Source organism: Trachinotus anak, unplaced genomic scaffold (assembly GCF_046630095.1).
Source record: "Trachinotus anak isolate AG129_WGS33_773 ecotype Australia unplaced genomic scaffold, CSIRO_AGI_Tana_v1 ptg000004l, whole genome shotgun sequence".
Classification (NCBI taxonomy): domain Eukaryota; kingdom Metazoa; phylum Chordata; class Actinopteri; order Carangiformes; family Carangidae; genus Trachinotus; species Trachinotus anak.
Window position 1 is genome coordinate 7,209,292 of NW_027273855.1, and position 7,663 is coordinate 7,216,954.

Below are 7,663 nucleotides of genomic sequence, written 5' to 3' on the forward strand. Positions count from 1 at the left end.
TAATGCAGCCTACAGCCAATCACAATAATTGTTTATTGTTTATCATACATATGAAACAAGACTATATGAGTCTTCAGTCATGCTAGCACCAACATGCTAACATGGACACAGCATAGGGTTGCCAACTGTCCTGTAAAATACGGAATCATTCCATAATTGGAAACCAAAAGACATGTTCCATATTGAAGTGATACTGATTTTTTACGTGTAGACAATATAGTTTGAGCTCAGTGTCACGAATTTAAGCGCAAACTTTGAAAAGTTAAATGCAAAAGTGCCTCCTTTGATTTGCATTTTTCACTGAAAGGTGATAAAAAGCTGCAGAGGAAAGTCTCTGCAGATAACTTTTGAAGGGAACAGCCATCATTTTGGATAAAATGTGCATTATGCAATAATACAGCTTTTTCTGGGATTACAATTTACTTCGCAACTGGTATTTTTTTAACCCTACCACAATCTAACAATAAATGGCTGATTAGTTATCACAGAAGAACCGGTGAAAAGACAACTTAGCGTTCCAGAGGCAGGTGTTGATCCACAGTTGCTGGTTTCCGAGAAGGTAAAGAGGCTAATAGAAACGCTATTGTTGACCCTTGTGGGATAACACTGTGATCATCAGTGGTTTGGGTCTGTGTGGTCCTTTTCTGGGACCTACACAACCTAAACACTGTTAAACACACAAAAGCAGAGCCTCTTTCGTTTGTTTACATCTAACCTACCACAGTCAGTCTTGCTCACATAGAACCTGCTGACTTCGACCTACCACATTGTGTGACACTCAGCCATTTATCAAGATATTTAGCTTGTAAGTCCACTCAGCAAATAAGCCGTACGACTTTCTATGCAAGTCCTCAGGATGTGGATCAAAGATTAATTACAGGATGTCCAAGTGAAATACAGCATGTTCATCTACCACACCAAGCGGTCATGGGATATAGAAACAAAAACTATTTATTTCCCTCACTATTTTATTTACCAAGACAAGTCACACACAACTTTTTTCAGCATTGCAACAAAATGTTAACTCAATTGTAAACTTATATACTAAGACAAGAACATCATAATTGAGCTGTTGCAGCATTAGTCTGTTATGTGCATACAAGGCCTAAGGCATGAGACATGATGTATGCAGGCTTGTTATGTTTGTACAATAATGATATGATGAATGGCTACATGATGTAATTTATTCAATAATTTGAGTAGTACATGTAATTTGTCAGAAACAGGCAAATGCAAATGCTAACAGCATGCTAACCATTCTCACAAAGACAATGCTAATATGCTCATGTTTAGCAGGTATAATGTTTATCAAGTTCACCATCTTAATTTTCATCCGATAGGAACATCAGTACCAATGCTATTCTACACTAGAAAACGGACTTAGCCAAGCCACACAAAGATGAAGTGTATGCTTTGGAAGCATCTTCAAGGATCAATACTTGCTGGTTGGTTTGGCAAATGTATGTCTGGTTAACTTTCCTACATCTGATATAGAGCAGAGCACAGCTGTTTCCCCAGGCTTTTCGACTGAAAGCACCCACAACTATTTCCCACACAGTGGAGGAGACTGTCCCAAACAGGGTTAAGGTCCTTGGTGCTGATTTATTTGTGAAAACACTGCTTGTAAAGATCAAAGCATTTGGTTGCTTGTTCAAAAGAAACAAAATGCAGCATCCATCTATTTTCTATACCTATTTATGCTGTGCAGGACCAAAGAGGACTAAAGCCTCCCAGCACTCTGTTGCCAGACAAGAACATTGATATTGGACAATTCTGCAATCCAATTCCAGCATATTTTAAAACTCTCCCTTTCTACAATAGTTATTCAAGAGACTACAGAATGGTTGTTGTTATAGGTATTTAATAAACTATAAATATGAATTAATATAAAGTACTTGATTAAGACTGAGGAAACATTGTGGTTAAAATTACTGAAAAGGCAAACTTAAATTGCAGGTTTGTGACAAGACACAAAAAGTGCTGGCCTAACATCAACAAAGTTCAAAATAAATCAGGTTTACACTACGTATGTGTATGTGTGTACTGCCTTCAGGAAATAGACATATCTTCCTTCTCTAAAGTCTGACACTGACAAAAGCTTTCACCTTCTCCCGCCTACTCAGCTGTTATATGTTACCAAGCTAACTGCAGGCAAATCAATGAAATAACTGCCAACCTTAAATAGTGTTACAAGACTCACTTGAGTACAGTCTAACAAAGTTTATCTTTAAGCAACTGACACATCTTGCTGTAGTTGTGTGCTGTTGAAAGTAGCAAAAAGAAAAGAGTGTGAACTTCCAGACTCAAGATGGTGTAAATAAAGATTTTAAAAGATTTTTTTCTTTCTTTCGCTTCTTATCAAAATACTCATATACCCAAATTATGTAGTTACTTAAGATTAAGTCAAGATTTATTTAGTTTGCTTATAAATTCATGTAACCATTTCCATATGTCACAATTCTACCTTTAAGTTTCGTATGTACTCATATACTCTTATATTCACTTGATGATAAATGTAAGCCATGCTATGGTATTATGCTTAATTAATTAATTCAGCAAGTTAGACTAAAGTTATACTGCTCTTTTATCATATGTGCCACATGTCCTTATTTCATATGTACCTTTTTCATACGTACTTTCTTCATATCTACTTTTAAGTTTTACATTCAAGCTTCTTAGTAATGGTATTCATTGCTTATTACATTTATCGTTTATTACTCACCCTACATGCTAAATGTTATATTTTATCTATTTTGTCATGTTATACTTTGATTATAGGCCTTTGTAACTCTTGATATTAAAGAAAAAAGGGAAGTGTATTTAGCTCAGGGCCTCTTGCCTTTTGCAATGAGTGGATGTTGTGCAGCAAGGAGCACTCTGACAGTCGTGACAACAGTCTGTCGCCATGGTGATTTGTGCAGACTAGACATTTTATGTGATGTACCAAATGTGCACCTTAAAAGTAAAAGTCATAACCAAAACTGAACACGAGGGGCTTTTATCCATTTTCATGACAACTTTTTGTTTCTTTATTTTTTTTTATTAGATTTTAGAAACTCTGTTTCAACCAAAGATAGCTTTTTGTAAACAAAAGTTCTAAACTTTGGCAAAAGATTCAGTTTAGTTTATTTTTCACAGCTCTACATCACACACCAACCTGGTCTGACCCTCCACACCTGCTTTGAAGGTAAGCCCCCTCTACATGATTGCGAGAGGGTAACTCCAAATCAGTCTGAAATTAGATGCTAGAGGCCCAAGCATTCTTTGGGGTTTCTGTTATGAACAGGCTGGCACTGCCTATTCTTAGAGGGGATCATAAAGCTTTGAGATTGGGCCTCTTGCGTCACCAGGGCCCAGCACTTGGAAAGACACCATGAGAGCTCTGTCACCCTGTCAAAAAGAGTCTCATTTAGGACAGTGCATCCCCTCCTAAAAGGGGGAACTCTCTGAGTGAACGCCGCTGTGCTTCTCTTTCCATCTAGACTATTCAGTACTACAAGCCCATCCAATCGCATACGCTCAACTTGATTCGACTCAGGTGTTTCTGATACCAGTTCTCATACTGGCTCACTGTCTTGGCCTTGGCACCTCCTGCACATGTTGAACAGTAGCACATACGCCGAAGGATGCGGAAGACACTGTCAGGGCTTTGGGGGAACTGTGTGTTTGGTAGTTAGCTTGTTAGCCTGTTAGCTTCTTAGCCTGTGGATATTACTCCTGATTCCCACTACCTACTGACTTTAGAGAGACTTGATGCTGAGGTGTGGTTAAGTTACACAAATTTGTTAGTGTTGATAACTGCACAAAACAGTTGATTTATTTACTTCTATTATCTCCAGGTCACTTCTTATTTTGGCTACTGCCATGATACTACATATATACAAGCTGGTAGAGTTTTGTTTATTTACTGTAAAAACACCCAGGTAGCTTCATCAGAGTATTATCACAGTAAGTTAAGAAAAAACACATCTAAATTTTTGAAGTTATTGGCCTTATGTAGCCTGCAGATTAATTTTGGGGGGATAATGAAGCATATTGTTTTACTTCCACTCAATAGCAGCATACATATTAGTGTGTCCTGGACTCTTGTGGCCTGAAAGGTGTGCAACAGCCAATACTAGAAAACTCAAAATACTCAAATAGTGGTCACAAGAACAGGTTTGTTTTTGAACTTCCATTTCATCTAGTATGTGTTCCCCTATGGAAGAAAACCAGACCACCTAGAAAACCAACACAGACAGAGGAAGAACATGCAAAACCCACACAAAGGTATCCAGTAGTCCTGCTTCAGTTCATATCACAGGAGCTTCTTACTGTGTGAGCCACCACTAACCACTGAGCCACTGAACATCCTGAAAGTGTTCCCATGTGACTACAGGGTTGACGTGGAGGCAGTGGCGGTTTCTAGCTGGAGCCTCTCACCCACCACAAGTTCCTTCCAGTCCCTTGATGTCCAGTTTGTTTTCTCTTTTGTCAGAGCTGGTCCCCAGCCAGAGCCTGTCAGGAAGGAAGAGACTGCCCACAAACTGTCCTGCGGTCAGTCACACATCCAGTAAAACCCGCCTGTGTTTGTGTGTCACAGACACATAGAGAGATACAACAGTTTCCTCTATAGGTCTGTAGTTCTCACTTTACACTATCCAGACATTGATGCACAACTGGAAACTTCCTGACTTTGCCCTTTCAGTATTTGAGGATTTTTTCCAGATGTATGACTAAATGCACAAAGAGTATATAGCATAAAAATATGTGACATACTTTCTTGGCAATATTGTTGACTTTACTTTATGCTATGTGTACTACAGCATATGCAAACTGTTAAAAGCACAAGATGTACTGTGCAGCCAATGATACTCTCACCATTTTCCTTCCTCTCCCTGAATGTCAAATGCCACAGTCAAACAGTGGGAAGGAAATTCTCACTGTGCTACTACAAAAACCCTGTACCCCCAAAGGTTAAGTTACTCTGAATAATAGAAAAATAGATTTTGAAGTTTACAATTTTTTTCATGCATTTTTATATATCAGAAAGCAGTTTTGTGATCACTTGGCTTGAACCAATTTCCTTCACACAAGGGACAATGTCAGCACAAAGAGTTATGTTTTGACAGCATCAGCAGTCATAAAAATAGGTTTAGCTTTAATAGTCAGCATCTGTGTGTATCAGGAGGTGGTGGTAGGCAGTGATAGAAAGAGGGGGAAATGGAAAATGTGTATGTTAAAAAGAAACAGACAAAGTGATGTTGGATGGTAAATTGGAAGACTTAAGATACAGAAAGCTGGAAAAGTCGTATTGGTCAGAGGCCACCACTGAACCAATCGGTCATCCTTTTAGAGCACCCACTCAGCCTTAAGGGTAATATTTAGGGACGCATGGGTACACAGCCAAACTCCAAACAGACCTCATTCTGAAACAAAAGTTGGACGCTGGGAAGAAACCATGGAACTAAACATGTGGAGATGCTTTTTTTTCTCTCTCTCTGCCCAGTAAAGATGTGAGACTATAAATATAAGCCGCTGTCAGCTGGGCAATCACACTCACTTTACTGGATTTGACTGGACAGTCATGTAAGATTTAAACTAATGAAACCCTCCACATTTTTAAACTGAGATTCACTTTGAAGATATAACTAATTTTTTCATAATGTTACATTCACTAAGTAACGTTCATGGATGCTCTCTGTCAGTGGTATTTGCTTTCTGCTTGTCCCTCATCTTTCTGCTGAGCAACCGATGCTCAGAAGCTTCTATATACCACATAAAAGGTAAGAATGACTTCTGTTTGTCTGCAGAATTATTATCCATAATCATGTTTCCATGCCCCAGCACAGCCTCTGGGTTGCTAATTTTGTCCTGCGAGCATAAATCATCACTTGTATCGTGATTTATGGTACCTTTGGTCATTAAAACTAGCCCAACTGGCTGACCACATACTTTGTCCTCTATACCCTGACCTTGCATTCAGCCCCATGTGGCTCTTCACCGCAGATCAGTGTGTTCCTATTGATCCTCTTCTCAAGGTGACAGATATACCCCATGAGGATAGCTCCCGCAGCCTGCAGGAATGGGAGGAGAACTCGCTGTGGACGCTAGATTTAGCCATTAATGTGCCTGACCTCTTGCAGCAGGGCTTTATATATTCCACCCAGAGGGACAGACATTCATAGCCTCAGCAAAGTTTTGATGTAACCTCCTCTAAAAGACTGTTTTCACCCAGCAGGGTCATACCTGTAGGTTGAACCGGAGAGGAAAGGTCGGAAATTTGGACACAAATGAAATAGGTACTGTATGTCATTGCAGTGCTCATTTCTTCCACAGGCATCTGTTCATACAAAGACAAGTACTACAAACCAGGAGATTCTTTTCGCAGAGGCTGTGACAAGTGCTTCTGTCATGACTTTGGCTTCTACTGCTTTGTGTGAGTAGATTATTCATTTCAGGTCATATTCATTGACTCAAGATATATAAAGCTTTGTTTATGGGCATTCTGTCAACATGTCTGATTCTCATAGCCCAGTGAAAACTCTTCTCTTCTCTAGGCCAATGAAGCCCACCTCCTGGCCTAAGAAGTGTCGTCTGGTCAGGACAGAGTGTGGTTATACGGTTGTTTATAAAGAAAACCCACTGGTGGAGTGCCGAGCCTACAGCTGGATAGGATGACACGCGGGACATCTAACATTCATCATTCAATATTAAATATGTGGATAATGTATGATCTACAATGTATACATTGGTTTTGACAGCATAACCTAAACATATTACTGTAATAAGTTTTAATGGGGACAAGTTCATTTTGATGCTTCAGTCTTAACTGGAAACAGTGGAAATGAAAGCTGAGTATCATCTTTAGCTAATGGTTAAGGTGCCACAATTTGTATATATGTAGTCTGTTGCACTTGAAGTTTTATTGAGTTATGTCTTCTAAGTGGTGTTTTTTTAATAATTCAAAGGTTGATGCAGTACAGTGTAGCAGGACACAACATTATGGTTTGTCATGCTACACAAAGTTTTATAATTGTTAGGTTCAACATGAATTTACATGTACAGCCGCACAATTACCAGTTATGTTTGAGAACATGTACAGAGTTAAAACATTTCATATAGAGAATTTCATTAAAGTGGAATGGAGGTGAACTGTATTAGTATTAAAGAAACTAATAGTCTGAACTTTGATGTATGATTGTTTACATTGCCTGTTATGATAGGCTAATAGTACAAAATAAGTACACAGAAAACTACTTTAATATGAAGTATTTAGAGGACCCATAATAACAGTACCATATGAGAAATAAATTCAGCCATTAAACAAAATAGTTTGATATATACAGTTTGTTATGGCCCCAGAACCTGCTGAAAACACAACACTTACATATTATCAGAATCTAGCAAACTTTTAGCAAGAATCCACCTAAAAGCCTAAAATTCTCTGTAGAGGAGAAGCGAACAGCAGTTGAGTGACAATTTTCTGTGACATTGTCACCACATACAACCTTCTTCACACAGGCAGCCGATCCATTGTTTGCATAAAAAGTTTGATTAGTGCAGCTTTAAATATTTGAATCACAGAATAAGAATGCTCCCTGTGTTAATTATATGAGCAAAAGAAAGGTTATATGGTCTCTGCAAGAGAGACAATAGAAGGAGTACAAAACAGATCAGAAAA